General features: G+C 43.0%; 1 protein-coding gene across 1 annotated transcript in view; it reads left to right on the top strand.

The window, feature by feature from the left end:
• Positions 1–19,510, top strand: part of PTCD2 (pentatricopeptide repeat domain 2) — a 281,004-nt gene that overhangs the window by 223,091 nt on the left and 38,403 nt on the right. The window lies entirely within an intron of this gene.

Below are 19,510 nucleotides of genomic sequence, written 5' to 3'. Positions count from 1 at the left end.
AAGATCCACCGATCTCTTGCTCACGGGTGGGGCTATGCTGGTACTGACCTTTACTTAAAGGGACATGGTGTTTACAATTAGTGCACGTGTGTATAGACATAAAGGAAATACCACATATGCTCAGTCTGTTCATTGTAAATCACGTTTCATGTAAACAATTATACCACTCCTCACAGACATATGGGAATAAATGGGGAAGCCACATATTATACATATACTCCAAGCTATAAACACAATGGTTATATTCCGAGGACAAATGATCATTTTGCCCATATAACATGCGCACCTGCGCAAACCATAATGTCCGGTTCTGTGTTATTATCACACAAGTCCCCGATTCTAGATTGGATTATTATTATTTTGCCCCAGTGGGCTAAAGTTCATCAATTAAATCAGTATTGGCTTCCAATGATGCCCATGTGGGCGGTAGTGTCTCCCATATCCTGTAAAGGAAAAAAGAAACAGAACTGTAGCAATATTCTGGGATATTTACATTTAAAATTTGTGCAAAATTTTTTTTTTAAAAACAATTTAAAATTTGAACTTCAGATACCAAAGAAGCAGCAGCCTGTTCTACATCAAAGAAAAACCGTACTCTATGTTTGGAGGTGAATGGCTAGCTCCTCACCCAGATTGTGTCCAGTGGGCTGCAAGGTATTGTACATTATAATGTATTTTGATTCCAACTTGCGTAGCTCTAGCCACCTGTTCCCTCCCCTCTCATTAAGTTCAACGCTGTCCAATACACAAAATTTCATCAAATTTGGATTTTTGTTGTGTACCCGTGCAAAATGCCTCGCTACAGGGTATTGCTGATTTTCGTTTCTTATTGCTCTCTGATGCTCTAGAATTCTTAACTTTGCCTGTTTTGTAGTGCAGCCTATGTAAAATTTCTTACACGGACACTCTAGAGCATAGACCACATACTGTGTAGTGCAGCTAAGATGTTTGGTGATTTTATGGGCACTTCTGTCTTTGGATAGTTCAATCGTTTTTCGAGTACAACTGTGTTTACAGGCTTTGCATCTATGACATGGAAAAAAGCCTTGAATAGAATTAGTTTTTTTACTCTCTTTTATCAAAGTACTGCTCAAAGTATCTCTCAGGGATTTTGCTTTCCTGTAAGTCAATGAGGGAATATCATGGATTGCCTCTTTGACATCGTTGTCCAATTTCAGTGTCTCCCAGTACTTAGTAAGGCTTTTACGAAGTTTCCAAGATTGGCTATTATAAGTCGTAATAAACCATACCTTCTCATCCTTTTTACGTTCTTTGGGGATTAATAGATCTTTCCTGTCCATTGTACTGACTTTGGTCACTGCTTGTTGTATAATTTTATCACTGTACCCCCTCTCTGAGAATCGCTGCACCATAATCTCGCTCTCTTCCAGAAAGCCTTCGTCAGAGCTACAATTTCTCTTGGCCCTTATTAGTTCACCCAAGGGAATACTTCGTATCAGACTTTGGGGGTGGCTACTCCCTGCATGAAGCAGGCTATTTCCAGCCGTCAGTTTCCGAAATAGAGTACTTGTGAGTTTACCACCTTTGACTGTTAGTTTGACGTCTAGGAATTCCAATTGATCTTTGCTGATTACACTCGTGAATTTAAGATTCAGAGAGTTGTTATTCAGATTTGCTTCAAATTCGTGTATTTGGTCCAAAGTGCCTTCCCAAACACAGAAAATATCGTCTATGTACCGTTTCCAGAGGATGACGTGGGCACTGTAGTGGGCGATCTTCCTCACCACTAGCTCCTCCCACCAGCCTAGATATAAACAAGCCAGGCTGGGGGAAAAACAAGTGCCCATCGCCACCCCCCGGATCTGTTTATACATGGATTTATTGAAGATGAAAAAGTTGTTCTTCATACATTCCCAAATCATGTCAAGTAACATGTGGGTGTGTGATAGAAGGGAAACAGATCTATTCCTGAGATAGAATTCACATGCTTCTACCCCTAACTCCTGTGGGATACTGGTATACAGACTAGCCACATCAAAGCTAACTAGCCAATATTGAGGGCTCCACACAACATCCTTAATGATACCCAAAAAATCAGATGAATCCCTGACATATGAGGGTAACTCACTCACATAGGGCTGTAGAAAATGATCCACATACCTGCTGGTTTTTTCATAAAGGCTACCCACCGACGAAACAATAGGTCTGCCGGGGGGTGCCTTCAAGTTCTTATGTAACTTAGGGAGAAAATATAAAGCCGGTACTTTCGGATATTTTACCTGAAGATGGTTAAACTCATCATCCTCAAGTATGCCTCTGGCTTTCCAGTCACACAATTTCTCGTCATAGGTACTTCTGGATACATTGTAGTCCTCTCTAGTTGCTTTCATATAACTTTGTGCATCAGATAATTGCATCAACCCCTCTTTCAGGTACATATCAATGGGCCATAGCACCACATTCCCACCCTTGTCGCTATTTTTTATCACCACATCTACCCAACCTTCCATCTCTTTCAGTGCAAGAAACTGTTTTTTGTTAAGGTTCCAGTTAGTTTTGGGCTTCATTCTGTCCAAACGTCTCATTTCTTTTATCATTCCACGTTCAAAGCTATCAATGTAGCTGTTTGTAATTTGAGGAACAAACACAGATTTTGGTTTAAAACCACTACTACTGGTCATATGTATTGTGTCCTCAGTGTCAACCAAGTTCAAAACAGCATTGTCAATCACATCATCACAGCCCGCCAATAATTGTACAGATTGTAGCAGTTCTGCGTCATTGACACTTAAAGTACTTGGTTTCTCTATCATTGGATCTTTCCTAAGTCGTGGTTTATTGGCAAACCATTTCCGCAATTTCAACTTGCGTGTGAAACAAAAAAGATCAATGCGAGCACTAGTGAAATTAAATGTTGAAGTTGGACAGAATGAAAGCCCTCTGGAAAGTACTTCAATTTGTGTAGGTGTTAAAGTGCAATTAGAGAGATTTACCACTGTCATGGAGTTTATATTTTCGCCGCCTTGCCTCTGGTTACCACTCCTGTTGTACTTTGCGCCGCTTCGGATGATTTGCTGCCTCTTCCGCGACCTCCTCTGCCGCCTCTTCCACGCCCTTTTGTTGGAGTGCCTGTCTGGCGTTCCTTGGTCATCAGGGCTACTTCCTTTAAAATTAATTCTTTTACTGGAATTTGTTCCAGAGGCTCAGAAACATCACTCTCAATTGAGCCGGTATCATCTTCCAACGTTACATTTTCATTTGGAATAGTTGCCCCAGGATTAGGTAACATTGTCTTGTTTCCGGGTGTAGTGTGACTTTTCACAGTAGATTTTTTTGCGGCATCCCTGATTACTTCGTACCGCTTGGCAAAAGTCAAAATCTGGCCCTTGCTGTAATCTACCTCATCACGGTAAAATGTGCGTTGTTTCTTCTCCTTAATTTCATCCTCAATTTTGTCAAGGCGTTTCTGCATTTTCTCCATTTCAGCAGAAAATTCACTCTCAGCATAATAATCGAATCTAGAATCGGGGACTTGTGTGATAATAACACAGAACCGGACATTATGGTTTGCGCAGGTGCGCATGTTATATGGGCAAAATGATCATTTGTCCTCGGAATATAACCATTGTGTTTATAGCTTGGAGTATATGTATAATATGTGGCTTCCCCATTTATTCCCATATGTCTGTGAGGAGTGGTATAATTGTTTACATGAAACGTGATTTACAATGAACAGACTGAGCATATGTGGTATTTCCTTTATGTCTATACACACGTGCACTAATTGTAAACACCATGTCCCTTTAAGTAAAGGTCAGTACCAGCATAGCCCCACCCGTGAGCAAGAGATCGGTGGATCTTGAAACGCGTTGGGTTTTGCTCTGCCAATAAACTGACAGCATCGTAAAACAATTGGGCTCCGACTCTGGTTTTTCAGAAGGAAGCGCGACCAGCAGTGTGTGAAATAATAGGGGCTGGCGTACCCCGTCGTGAGCCCGCCGTGCAAAGAGGCTTTAGCACGCCAACTCTGTGTGTGCAATTTTGAAATAATTGCTTTTGCCCGCCTGATGTATGGCTGCACTTAACTTTGGGATTCGTAATGAAAACAACAGATGCAAGCTTTGAACTTACGAAAGCTGGTACTGATATCCGACAGGTTGTTATCGGGTCGGACTGAAGGTGAAGTTTAAAAACGATTTCCCGCCCCGGATTGGGTGAAAGTGACAGCCAGTAGTCAGGCTATAGGGAAGAATACGCTGCAACAACAACATACCGGCTGGTTTGTTGTGTCAAAGGAATGGCAGAATCAAGGAATAGTAGGTTTCAGACATGTTATAGTTAGGAATTAGCATTTAAAAAACCTTAGAAATTCACTAAACAAAACATAGGTTCTAGGAGTGTTAAAGTTAGCTGGACATTTCACTCGTATAAAACCATTGAAATTCCCCCATATAGGAATCTGCATTGAAGAATGAGTGGATGTATAAGTGTCCGAGCAGGTGACACTGATCTCCGCTTGAGGGAGGAGCTAACAAGAACTTAACCTGGATCAGGTGGGACAGAACTGTTTGGCGGCGCGATCATTTTCTGTTACATGCTGGGCGCTGAAGAGGCCACACGGCCGAAATGCATACGCCCGCGCCCCTTTGCCTTAACTGCAATAAAGAGTCTCCGAAGTATTCCCCCTATACGACCCCTGACTTTCTTTTGAAGGTGTTTAGGACATTTGTTGCATCGCGAGTCAGCGGCGTGCTACAGGGGCTCCTGCACGCAAGTTGGCTTGGTCCTCACTGGCGCAGTTGTGCTTTGACAAAACTTTCTTTGAATCCGAGTTATCGGATAGGACCAAGCTCACCACCACAAGCGGGAGGAACAGAAGCTGGTCGGAGTCATGGTACTCTGCCACGGGCGAGGCGCACTGCCGCACTTGCCCCCGTTGAAGAGACATACCGGAATGTGGCAGTGGTGCAGTTGGGGGACACAAGGAGCCTCGCTATTGTGGAAGGCATTGCGGTACATTGTGGGCGCGAGCAGCCAGATGGTCCTGCATTCTCCACACTTTGGCGGCGGTCCTGGCAACCTACGGCATTCTGGGATTGGTAGTTCGCCTTTCCAACGGAGGACTCGAGCAGGTGACACTGATCTCCGCTTGAGGGAGGAGCTAACAAGAACTTAACCTGGATCAAGTGGGACAGAACTGTTTGGCGGTGCGATCATTTTCTGTTACATGCTGGACGCTGAAGAGGCCACATGGCCGAAATGCATACGCCCGCGCCCCTTTCCCTTAACTGCAATAAAGAGTCTCCGAAGTATTCCCCCTATGCGGCCTCTGACTTTCTTTTGAAGGTGTTTGGGACATTTGTTGCATCGCGAGTCAGCGGCGTGCTACAGGGGCCCCTTCACGCAAGTTGGCTTGGTCCTCACTGGCGCAGTTGTGCTTCGGCAAAACTTTCTTTGAATCCGAGTTATCGGATAGGACCAAGCTCACCACCACAAGCGGGAGGAACAGAAGCGGGTCGGAGTCATGGTATTTTGCCACGGGCAAGGCGCACTGCCGCACTTGCCCCCGTTGAAGAGACATACCGGAATGTGGCGGTGGTGCAGTTGGGGGACACAAGGAGCCTCGCTATTGTGGAAGGCATTGCGGGACATTGTGGGAGCGAGCCGCCAGATGGTCCTGCCTTCTCCACACTTAGGCGGCGGTCCTGGCAACCTACGGCATGCTGGGATTGGTAGTTCGCCTTTCCAACGGAGGACTCGAGCAGGTGACACTGATCTCCGCTTGAGGGAGGAGCTAACAAGAACTTAACCTGGATCAGGTGGGACAGAACTCTTTGGCGGCGCGATCATTTTCTGTTACATGCTGGGCGCTGAAGAGCCACGCGGCCGAAATGCATACGCGCGCGCCCCCCTTGCCTTAACTGCAATAAAGAGTCTCCGAAGTATTCCCCCTATGCGGCCTCTGACTTTCTTTTGAAGGTGTTTTGGACACACATATATACACGGGGGGTCTCCGCATGTAATTAAAAGCAGCAATTGGAAGCATCTGTGTGAGCCTGAGCTGCCCATGAGGAAGAGGCTGTGTCCTCGAAACACGTTGGGCGGAAAATGTTACCTGAAATGAAGGTGCCGGTTCTCCATGAACAATAAAAGCCGGTTGGCTTTAAACTGCTGGGAGTGCGTTCTTTGAAGCTTTCGGGCCATTGGAAAATATATATATAATATATATTATATATATATATATATATATATATATATATATACCATAGGTTTCAGACATAGTTAGGAATTAGCATTTAAAAAACCTTAGAAATTCACTAAAAAAAACATAGGTTTTAGGGGTGTTAAAGAGTTAGCTGGACATTTCACTCGTATAAAACCATTGAAATTCCCCCATATAGGAATCTGCATTGAAGAATGAGTGGATGTATAAGTGTCTGAATGGATTTAGTAGCACTGTGATTGACTCTGTAACTGACTAACTTAAAGTGTCTCACTAAATATATGGGATAGTGATTAAACTATGTGAATATCTGTATCACTCTATCTCTTGTTGTGTAACCAACTACATAAGTTGATTACTAGCTATGTGAAAGTCTATATTAGTTATTGATTGGTTAAGTGAGAATGTGTATGGGATAGTGAATGAATGTCTGTGGTTGGGTGGGACGTGTATGACTGTCCAAAGTTGTGTAAATAGTTCATTTAGTAGGTATATGAGGTTAAGTGTGTATGTGGAAACAGTTGTTTGAGTGAGTGAATCTCTTTATGGGTGTGGTGATGAGTAAATCTATTTCTGAATGATATATGTCCAACAAACTAGAAATATAAAAGGCAGTGTATGGGACAGTTGTTGTATATAAATAATATACCTAAGACTCCTTGACTGTATGGATAACTGCATACTTGTAATAGTGATTTTATAGCACACTAAGTATGACTTACTAACTATATGAATAAATAAAATGGTGTTTGTGTAAGTGAGTAGCTTAGTAAATATAAGTATGATCAATTGTTTGCATAAGTGAGTTGGATGTCTGCATAAGTGAATAGGATGTGTGCTGGTGTGTAATGTTGATGTAGGTGTATAAGTATATTTAATAGTATTCTATTGATCTTTGTTAGCATGTATGACTTGTATACTTAAGTGTTTAGTTGTGTGTGTAGATGTAGGAATCACTAAGTGGGTTTTTAGAAACTTATATTGGTGTGTCAATGGTTTCAAACATGATACTCCATATTTTATAATGAGTGTTGAAAGGTTATGCTACTGTATGATGAGGTGTATCAGTTTGTCACATGGATGATGTCATCTGTGATGTCATTTGAGATGTCATCAGTGATGCCATCAGTGATGTCACTGACCATGTCATGAATGATGTAATATGTGACATCATCAGCAGTGGATTGCGGGCGCGCGAGTTATAGTTAGTACAACTAACTATAACGGGGGAATTTCAATGGTTTTATACAAGTGAAATGTCTAGCTAATTTGAACACCCCTAAAACCTATGGTTTTTTCAGTGAATTTTTAAGGTTTTTTAAATGCTAATTCCGAACTATAACATGTCTGAAACCTATGGTTTATTTTTAGAGATTTTATTTTTTGAATTACACTATACATTACATTACAAAATATACTTTCTCAGAATGAATTACTTTAGTTTAAATACTTTGCAAATAGGCAATAGACTTTTAAGTACCGTAGTTATAGTTGTTGCAATGGGCAACTCAATTTCAAACATAATGCAACATTGAGGTCAATGTGAATTTCTACTTAAATGCAATTAATCACTTTTTGGATTACTTTTCTAACCGCAGGACTGGTTTCAAATACAGTCCTGAGACATCACCTATAAACCGTTGAGTAAAAGGGTTTTGGTTACAGTAGTGATTTTTAAGGAATTTTACTGTATTTTAAAAAAAGATGACACTTAGAAACTTTTTCACATAGAATCACTAATGTTATCCTATGGGAGATAATTCACTTATCAGGTAAGTAGTGTTAACGTTACTTTTTCTTACTCAGTGGTGAATTCTGGTTCCAGCGCGGGTGCATCTCCTGTGCACAGTTGAAAGAATGCGTTTAAGTCATACAGGCAATTTTTAAGGAATATTTTTAGTTTGTGAAAATATACACTTAGAGATTTTTCTGTTGAGAACCAGACAATGGATTCCTATGGAAGGAAATACTAGTTACTGTTAAGTACGATTAGAATTACTTTTCAGGATCAGTACTGGGCTCAAAGAAGCAGCACCGAGGTCACTCCTGATAACAGGTGAGTAAATCAAAATTCGTAGTTCTGCTGATTTTATAGGAATTTTTTTTAGTTAAAAAACTCCACACTTAAAAGAATTTCCAAGTGAAACCAGTCAATGTTCGCCTATGGAAGGAAATTCAAGTAACTGGTAAGTACGGTTAGAATTACTTTTCATGATCAGTACTGGGCTCAAAGATGCAGCACTGACGTCTCTCCTGATAACAGGTGAGTAAATCCGAATTCGTAGATCAGCTGATTTTAGAGGAATATTTGTACGTTTCAAAAATCAACACTTAGAAACTTTGCTGCTGAAAACCACACAATGGATTCCTATAGAAGGAAATACAAGTTACTGGTAAGTACGCTTAGAATTACTTGTCAGGATCAGTGCTGGGCTAAAAGATGCAGCACTTGGTTCTCTCCTGATAACAGGTGAGTAAATCGGAATTCGTAGTTCGGCTGATTTTACAGGAATATTTGTACGTTTCAAAAATCAACACTTGGAAATTTTTCTGCTGAAAACCACACAATGCATTCCTATGGAAGGAAATGCAAGTTACTGTAATTACGCTTAGAATTACATTTCAGGGTCAGTGCTGGGCTAAAAGATACAGCACTAGGTTCTCTCCTTATAACAGGTGAGTAAATCGGAATTCATAGTTCGGCTGATTTTAGAGGAATATTTGTACAATGGTGAAGGTAGGGGGCGGGGCCTGAGGTGACAGGTGCGCAAACACGCCCTGTGGCGCGTTTTAAGTTGCGGGATTAAGTGCCCTTGAATCCTGAGCTCCCCTGGGGGCCAACTAGCCCACCAGGGACCTCTAGTATGCGCCAGGGAGCTGCGTTGCAGAGAGTTGTTCAAAGGCCACGCCCTTTTTTACAACATTCTGCAACGCAGCTCCGTGGCGCTTACTAGATGTACCTGGTGGGCTAGTTGGCCCCCAGGGACCCTCAGTATTGACAAGGAATTAATTCCCCAACTTAAACTGCGCCACATGGCGTGTTTGCACACATATGAACTCAGGCCCGCCCCCTCCTTTGGTTGGGGGGGACCCTGTGGGTCCTTGTGGGACCCCCTGAGCAGGCCTAGGGGTCAGGGTGTGTCAACCTGCTCCCTTTTCGCGTATTGCGACATTTGTTTTGGGTTTCTTGTGCCTCGGTCCTAACTAGAACTATATATATATATATATATATATATATATATATATATATATATATATATATATATATATATATATATATATATATATATATATATCCATTTTCACATCCTCCAAGAACACCGGACACTATAACTGCAGTGCAACACAGGGTCAGAGGTCTCCCTGCACTCCTCTATTCAGGTACACGCTACGCAACAGAGTCACGTCGATGCACTCCAATCCGAGACAAATTACCACAAAAATCCAAATGTGGTCCAAGGATTCTTTATTCAATTCATTGCAGCATGAAATCAGGCATATGGAACCGTAGCCCCAACGTGTTTCGGCGATAAACTCGCCTTGATCACGGCGAGTTTATCGCCGAAACGCGTCTCGGATTGGAGTGCATCGACGTGACTCTGTTGCGTAGCGTGTACCTGAATGAATATATATATACATATACATATACATATACATATATATATATATATATATATATATATATAACCTCTTCCAAAAGTCAATCTGTCAGGAAGAATTCAGGCAACAAACAATCTCAATATCCAGATTTAATCTGGATATTGAGATTGTTTGTTGCCTGAATTCTTCCTGAGAACGTACGAGATTGACTTTTGATTGGGATATTGAGTACCGGCACGCTCCGCCGGAGTGTACGCCACCCTTCGAGGATCCCAGCTTTCCAGTAGGAGCTACTCGCAAGTGTATATAATGCATTTCGGCAATTACTGCCTTCTTCAGATGCCGCTGCTACCAGCGTGTAGCTCCAACCTCGCCTTCAAATGTCCGGCGGCTCTCCCATTGGTGGGAGTACTCTCCACCCTTGATGACATCATCGCATACCAGCTGCAGCGTGGGAAACACTACAGCTCCTAGAGTTCTCCATGCCTGGGTAAGTATTGCGGGAGAGATGGAGGCTAGTTGAAATTAAATCCTAATGGACTATGCTCTACAGGGCAAGGCGTGAAGTGTCCAAATGGTAAGTCCTGGTTTGTTGTATGTCACAGGGCTTCCTCGGGTCCCCTTTCACGTCTCATCCTCTTGTGCGGGTGTCAGCCGTGCCGCGAGCTAAAATACAATGAAGATAGCTCCTCCTGTAATCACGAGCTGGTCCTGGCAGCAGCCCCTGCTTAGGCTCCCACTTGGGGCGGACTGGAGCTTTCCAATAACTTGGACGAAACGAAAACTTCCACTGCAGAGCCAGTGATGCTCCAGCCTACTTGCAAGACGGGGCCTCTTGTCGCGCCTCTGTCTGGCGCACTAACATCCACCAACACCCCTCCACTGTAAATATATATCAGGTACAATCTCTAACTCTTCAGAAAATAGCTTCTTGCCAATGGAGGCTGTTGCAATACCGCAAGTGCACACATGTATATCCTTGTTGTCTGTTCACCCCTCATTCTGCTTAGCGAAGTGAATCAATGCCTCCAAGGATTACACAAACTAAAGTTACTTTGTAATGTTCAATAGCCGGGGCACAATGGTACTGTTTAGGGTCGAGACTGTGAGAGCCTGCGCTAGCGCAGGCGTCTGACTTGCGAGACGTCATTTATAAACAAGCATTGAAAATGCAATAGGTCTCGCCTTTGATTAAGTTAAAGCCATTTGCTGTGCTATACAATACCATTAGCAAAGCAAATGGCTTTAACTTAATCAAAGACAAGACCTATTGCATTTTCAATGCTTGTTTTTGTTGTACATAGCACAACCTCGACCGGAAGATATTGGAGTGCTTTGCATGAACAAATGTTTTGTTTTTGAGGCACTGGGATTATAAGAAATTTGCCGACGATCACTGGATGTTGAGTTAAGGACGAGACTCCAACCTGGTTCCAAAGTCGGCAGTTTTAGCAATAACAACACATCCAAGGAAACTTAGTTGTGTTACCACGTCCTTAACTCAATATCTAGTGATCGTGGGCAAATTTCTTAAAATCCTAGTGCCTCAAAAACAAAATATGTGTTCATACAAAACGCTGTTGCATTGCAAATGCTTGTTTAAGTGTGCAACAACCATAAATGATAAGTTAAACACAGTTTGAATATTTCTCAGATGTAAAATCAAGAAACCTTATTAAATAGTCGAAATCACTATGATTTTTCTTTCCCTGCTCTTTAAAAAAACAGAAGCAATCTATATATCTTTGCCAATTTGTAATGCTCTTTGAGTCTCCATATTGTTGAGGCTTCCCTGTAAATTCTGGTTTAATCTGCCCGATGGGGGGAGAGAGAACATTCTTGCACATGAACACCATATGTTTACTCACCCGTTACACTATTTTCTGTTTCTGTAAAACAGGGGCAAACTGCTGAGCCACCTGTCTGGTCCGTTCTTTTATTTAAAACGTTTATTTTGTCAAAAGGTCGGTGCGTGCGTCAATCAGACCAGCTCGTTGGGATCCATGTCGCCACAATACACCATTTCTTGTTGCCGTGAGATTGTGCAAACATCGCACATGTTTTGTTTGAAGCTTTTTCTTTAACGTAAAGCATGTGTCACATGGAAGCGATTAGTTCGCGCTATATACAACAACAAAAAAACAAGAAGAAGGGAAGCAGAAATGAGCGCCTGGGAGGATATTCGGCAAAGGTAATGAGATGTCGAGGGATGAGCGAGATTTAGGGGATTGTAGGCTCCCATGATGTCTTTGTAGATGGCTCACGAAGAATAGCAGAGCGACTACGGAGAAATCTGTGATATGGGCAGGCTCTTCTGGCAGGATGGTAGAGCAGAGGGAAAGAAGAGGCAGGTAAGAAGACACAAGGAGCAGAGGGGAGCCCAGTTTCGAGAAAGCTAACGTGATATGGGGAGAATAAAGGGGTGCGGAATTGGAGGATGAGCTGCTCTGCGATTTCGAGTGATCGACTGAGTAAACAAGCGCGGTACCGCAAAGGCAGCCATGTGTTTATTTTCGCATCGCTCTTTCACTTTAAGTGAAAGCGCGATGCGAAAGTAAACACGTGGCTGACTTTTCAAAAGCCGAATGAGAAGAAAGAAGTGCGTAGGGACTAATGAAGGAGAGTGTGTCACGTTGCCAGTAAACTATCCAATCCCGGGTAAAAGGAGACAAGGCGGCAACAAAGGAGGGACTAAGAAGTCTCCTTTTCAATTGTGAGTCTGCGTTTTGCATGGAGGATGACTTCAGCGAATGAAGAAGATGGACCGGGCTTCAACTCCGCCCTTGAGAGCTTCGAAATCTGTATTGATTCCAAGAAGCACTCGTATGACGAGAGCAGCGCATGCACTGCTTTCGCCAGGCCGAGACCTAAAAGGGCTTTCCCGCCCACTGTTTACAATTTGTTGGCTTCCTGTTGCACTTCTTTAAAGTCTTCTTAATTGGCCAGTACTTTTCCTTCATATTTCTGAGCCGATTAAATCACTGAGGCAACCCCGTTTAGTCCCATTCGCCCATTACCCTATACGGTAAACTGGCAAGAATTTAAAAGTTGTGAAAAGACAATAAAAAATACTGTAATTACTGTTTTTTTGTTCTTGTCCTGATGAAGCCAGCCATTAACCTCACACGTGCTAAAATGTAATCAACCATTATTCGTCATTGCCTGTATATGTTGATTATCTAGCTCTGCTAAAAGGTGTCATTCTATAATGCTGTCTGTATGAATTTGCCTTACCATAATGATCTAGTAATAGTCAGACATCGCACCTTTTAGTTTTAGAGGCCATCAAGGATTTAAGAGATGTTTGTGATATGTCTGGATATGCCACTGTCATATCTGGTCAGAAAAACAGTTTTATTGGATTCTTGTATTTTTTTTTTAACACATTTTGGATTTGGATCTGGAGGGTGTGACTCTATTTGATAAATGCAAAATGTTGTGTACAGGACTTTGAAGATAATTTGTAATATCCACTAGGACACTAGTGGGCACTGTGATTCGAACATATGCATTTAAAAGTGATTCTTCTAGAGTTTAGTGCATACATTTTCAAATGCTGTTGCCTGTTTTGCTTTCGTGGTAAGTTATTAGGATTTCACAAAAATGAATAAATGACGACTCACTAAAACCTGGCACCAACTCTGAAACAAGAATCGAAGCACTACTGGAACCCAGTGTAACCACAGAGAGCAGCACTACTTGTGTCCACCTACTAGAGATGTTGCAAATGTTTTTTTCGAAATGGTCATTTTATACTCTGCCATGGCTGGCATATTTTCTTGGCACTAGTGTATCTTGGAAATGTTTAATTAATGATCATGGATTGGGATTTTGAGAAGCCTTTTCTTGATCTGACCTCCATCTTGGATTATTCCACTAAATAAATTTGGATTGTACAAAGCCTGTCTGGGTCACTTGCCTAATGCAACAGCTGTCCAGCATCTTTGTATCTGCTTGGAAAAACCCTCCCTTAGTGCCTGCCAAAAAAGCCATGGCTTGTGTGTCCCTCACACTCCATATATTGTCCTACTTTGTCATTATTTGACTCATGGTCAGTAAGTCAAAGTACACTTTATTCGATTTTTGAAAAATCATAAAAGGCACATACAATACATATACATTAAAATCAATAATTCATTTGTGTACAAAATCAGTGCAGGTCATGATTAGGCTGTTGTACATCGTATTTAGCACGTAAAATTAAAAATCTGTTAAAACGATACCATGTTTACAATAGGGTGTTCAGTGGAACACGTTTGTTCCTAATTCTAAAAGCTACCGCTAGAAAACTGGCAACGCTAAATGTAATGTAAATATTGCCCAACATCTGGAGGTAGATTAATGCGGGTCTGACTTGAATGAAGCCAGCCTCCCTCAAAACAGGTAACAGATGTTTTTTCCTGGCGGCACAATAAAACCCACAAAACATCATAAAATGCATGGTATCTTGTTTTGAAAAATTATCACACTCACAGGAAGGGGCGTCTTCTGGATTAGCCCATGATGGGTAACATCCTAAGGAAAAGTGAATCAAGTTAAACCTGAATCTTGCTAATAGAAATCTATGAAGAGGTCTTGTAACAAATTTCAGGTATGGTTCCAGGGCGGGAGAGGTAATTAACATAGTGTGTGCTCTTACAGATGGTTTCATTATTTCCTTCTCCTCTCTGTTAAGACGCGCCCTCTCTAGAAAATGGGCCTTGATCCATTTTACATCTTCTCTCCTGATGTTAGATGGAGATAAGAAAAGGGCCGGTCTACCTAGAACAGAAAATGTGTTTTTTAGGTACTTCAGCCAAGGTATTTTCATGGCATGGTCCAAAGAAATGACATCCTCCAGAATAAGATGGTTCAAAGTTAACTCTGAATTAAGCCATGTCTTTGCCCAGAGTAGGAGGGGTGCCAGGTTCAACTTATCTGCGATGTAAGGCAAACCCACTTCCTCGTGGATAGAAAAGGTAGGGGTGGAATTGGGGACTGAGAGCAATTGCCTGATTATCCCATTTTCTACCCTTTGGATTTTATCATGGGTAGCGTAGCCCCACAAGGCCGCCCCATAGGTGGCAATGGGAATACACTTGGTATTATAAACCTTTAAAAGCGCTTCCATCGGCCTGGCCCCCAACCTTTTTGTAAAACCCAACAGCGCAGATGTCGAACGGGCCAAGGATAGACTCTTCGCCTTTATCTGGGGAGCCCAGGACCCTTTTTCGTCAAAAAGGACCCCCAGGTAAGGGAAGACCGGGACCCTGGAGACCACCTCGCTGTTGCATGTGAAGCTTTTGGATCTAAGCTTTCCTCTCTGTTTACTCACTATCATGGAATGAGATTTTTTGGCGTTTACTCTCAAATCAAGATTTTCCATGAAGGAATCAAAACGATCCAGTAATGTCTGTAGGCCAATACCTGTGCGCGCAATCAGTACGGCGTCATCCGCGTATAGGAGGGCCGGGACCTGCAGTCCTCCCACACGCGGAACGTCTACCACCCCCTCCTCTAGATGTTTTCCCAACCCGTTTATGTAGATGGTGAAAAGGAGGGGGCCAGGATGCACCCCTGGCGGACCCCTTTCTCCGACCTAAAAGAGTCCGTACACCTCCCCTCATTTGTGACCCTTACCTTGGCAAATAGCTCCTGGTGCAAAGAGGCCATGAATGTGACCAGGGAAGGATCTATCCCCATCTCCAAAAGGATTGACCACAATTTGGACCTATTTACCAAGTCGAAGGCCGAGGAGAGGTCCATGAAAGCCAGATAAAGAGACCCCTCCCCGGCCACCGCGTATTTGGCAATTAACAGGTGCAAATTCAAACATTGGTCCAGAGTACCTCGTTTCTCTCTGAACCCATACTGTATATTTGAAAGCCCCCCACAGACCTCCAAATTTCCACTACGTTTAGACAATAAGACTCTGCCTAGAATTTTGATGGCAGAGTCAAGTAGGGAAATGGGTCTGTAACACCCCGGGTCCTCACGTTGTCCCTTTTTAAAAATTGGCACTATAATGGAGGTCACCCAAGTATTGGGGAACACGTTGTCATTTGCTGCCCTGATAACTTTGGTTAGTACCTGAGACCAAATTATCGGGGAGTGCCTGTATAGGTCTGCGGGTACACCATCGGGGCCGGGGGCCTTGTTTTTTTAGGTCTCCAGAATGGCCTTCAACACCTCCTCCTCAGAAAAATCTACCAGGGGAGACACCCGAGCTACCCTTGGGCCGCACGGGGCTGGGCTATTCCTGTCACCATAGACGTCTTTGAAATGGAGAACCCATTTCTCATCTGGAATAACGCAGTCAGTGGCTGCGTTATCTGCCCCGACAAAAAAAGGGTGGTTTATAATCTCCCAAAATTTCTTGCTGTCACGCAAGACGTCGATAGAGAGAAGTTTGTCCCATGCTTCACTTTTAATTTCTTCTTTTCTCCCCTTTAAGGTCAATTTATATTCCCTCCTTAAGTTGGCAATAAGAACCTTATCCCTCGGTGTGGCTTTTAACGCGCGCTTCAAGCCACTGTGAATTCGTGAGCAGTCGACGTCAAACCACTTAGATGTCCTAGGCAGTCTCTGGGTGGGCTTAACTATCAGGTCCCTCGATATTTGGGCACATATAGATTCAAAGGCCTGGGTGATTGTAGGGTTAGAGGCCTCTTGATTTAAACATGTCTCTGTATCCCTCGATTTTAGGCAGAAGGGTTGCCATAAAATCGTCTGGGACCACCTTGCCCCTCTTGAGCCGCCTACCCTGATCAGTAGGCACAAGTGCCGCCTGCACATGGGGGCGGCCCAAACGCTCACGTTTAAGGTCTCCCCAACATAACGCTAATAAGACAGGATTGTGGTCACTATAGGGTGAGGAAATGGTCCTATAGGATTTCACCTTGGTGTTTAGCCCAGGGGTGGTGAATATATAGTCAATTATAGATCCTTGAGCCGTACCTTTATAAGTGGGGACTCTATCCCCCCCACCTGTGTTAAAAGATTCATAAAGGTTAAAGCTAGCCAACAGTACTTCCAGCGCTTCACCTGATTTTGTGTGTTCGAAGTGGGGAATAGACGCCCCTAAAGGGCCCACATGTTCACCTGTATGACAGGGAAGGTTACATAAATGGATGTTAAAATCACCCAACACGATGAGCTGAAAAGCAGTGTGCTTATTAAGACTGAAGTTATATAAAAATTTCTCTAGGGGTGCAATGTGATCAATGTCCATTGCCCTCTCCCAGGAATTGTAAAAATTAATTAGTAGAATGGAACAAGTCGGTGAAACAGTCCATTCCACAATTAAAAGGTTAGGGGAGCCTGACTCTAGTTGCTTAAAAGACCCCGCTAGATGTAGAGAAAAGAGAAAAATAAGACCCCCCTTTGCTCTCCCCGCGGGACTGGATGTCGCTGGTACAAAGAAGCTAGCAACACCATCTAGCCAAGTGTTTGCTAAAATTTCCCAGGATTCTTGGATAGCTATCACATTAAAGGAAGAGATAAAATTGATCCATAAAGGATCTTCCCTTTTGGCTCTCAAGCCTGCACGTTCCAACTAATGAATTTGCATATGGCTTTGTCCTCCTCCTGCGAAGTCCCAACTGTGTGGGCGGGTGATGTGGTAGTGAATGTACTAGGGACTCATGGGTCATTCCCTGGTAATGAGCCTGTGTCTCTCGTGTTGCTAGCTTGTTATAACAATATGCACTAGAAGGAGGACTGAAAACTACCTCTTAAAGCTATAACATTCAGAGCTTTGCCTACCCTCTGTTGCATAAGTATCTGGGTGCAGAAGCAGCCACATTGCCTGCACTCAAATAAAAGTATGCCCATGCCTTCTTTCTGTAAATATGTCATACTAAAAATTGCTTCGGTCTCCCTCAGCAGTTCCACTGACCAAAACTCTTCGATTTTTCAGGTTTTTGTGTGCGACTTTATTAATCCTCACTCAGCCGTTCATGTGTCTACATAGAAGTATATCACTCAATTTTGTATTCGCCCTCATTAAATCCGGGAGGGCAACAAGTGTACCTAGAGGTCAACTCTCCCATAAATCAGGGTAGGATCTTTCTTAGTGATCAGTGTCTTCCTCTTTGGCCTTCATTGTTACGGGAGCCAGATTGGCTGTAACCTTAAGGACAATCTGATTAATACAAACTGAGGATTGGTATCTAAAGCTATCATTATTTTGTTATTATATTCAGATATGGTTTTATATGGTTATATAAAAGGAAGACTTTATGTGGCTTAACTTAGAGACAATGTGTAAAGTATTTGTGCAACACTTTAAAAAGTAAAACCATGACAACACATCACAAATAGAGCCCACAACAAATTTAGAAAATAGAGTATGTTTCAATAAAACAAGACCAAAACGACAAAAATCCAATTAGTAGAACTGCATATATTGAATTTTAAAGTTTATATTGAAAATAGCTCCTAAAAGTAGAAAGTGTCAACTGGAGAAATCTGGTCATGCCAGACTGGGGATAAAGTCACAAGTTCAGGGCGACCTTGATGGAATGTAAATGTAATCAAAGCAATGCATCAGATCCGATGTGCAATAAGGCTGCGGTGCTAGTTTCTATTGCCTCATCATTGGGTATTCCCTTGCAGGGCTTGCGATGCAAAATCCGCATCTGGAATGTGGCATGCAGCTGGCAATGCGTTGGTCCCGAGAAGCTGCGATGTTGCGATGTGGAGTCCGGTGTCTTTGTCGGGGCAGCTGTCGAGTGTAAGGACCTGGACTGTAGATACACCGCCAGGGTGATTCGCCAGTTCTGAGAGTTGCAGCGGGTGATGCAGTTATTTTGATATGTTTGTTCTGCTCGGGGATCGGCCGCTCAGCCAAGTAGATGATTTGGTTCTGCTCGGGTAATCGTCGCTCATTAGAGTTCCACTGACAAGCACCTTACGCCCACTTCCAAGGACCCAGGACTGCTGTGGCACCACTTGACAGGGCAGACTCCTAGACGGCAGAGCCCAGGTGTAGGTGCAGGTGCAAGATGGTTGGAAGCCTGTTATGTCACTGAGGCTTCAGATCAGGAGGCCAGCTAACTACCCCTTGGAGTCTCCAGCCCCCACAAAAAAACGCCCTCAATTCATCGGGACTCTAACCAACAACCTATTGGCCCAGGTGGACACATATAAATACTTGAGGGTACACCGTGATGGCCAGCTCAACTACAAGCAACACCTGGACCTAGGGCAAGCTAAAGCCAAACAGCTTCTATTTGCATTCAAAACCTTGCAGAAAGCTCAACAAATCACCTACTGAACGTCATAGCAGCAAAATTCCTGCCGTCCATTTCGTATGGGTCAGAAATTATCAACATAAAGGACTCGATCCCACGCCATATTTCACTAGCACAAATAAGACTGGAGCATGGATTAAAAAAATAGATACCAGCAAGACAAGGAGCACTGGTTAAATATTATTGGAGAATGCGGACAGCAAACGAAAACACTCTAGCCCATCATTGTTGGCAGGAGATTGAAAAACAATCCAGGTTAAGCAAGTCAGTACTTCCGGTCTTAAAAGTATCGCTTTCCGCACTAAGGCTAGACGTGGCCTGGCTCACAATCACAACCTATTCCGAGTTTAAACACGTAGTAAACAAAGTCATCAAGCAACAATCGCTATTAACAGACAAAGCTGCCTTGGCCCACAAATCGCATGCATGGGCTGTGCTGTCATCTTATAAAACGCTGCAACCTCAACCTTATCTGTTAGAACACTTTTCATAT

This window comes from Lissotriton helveticus, chromosome 2_1 (assembly GCF_964261635.1).
Source record: "Lissotriton helveticus chromosome 2_1, aLisHel1.1, whole genome shotgun sequence".
Classification (NCBI taxonomy): Eukaryota; Metazoa; Chordata; class Amphibia; order Caudata; family Salamandridae; genus Lissotriton; species Lissotriton helveticus.
This window is presented reverse-complemented; position numbering and strand designations above follow the sequence as displayed.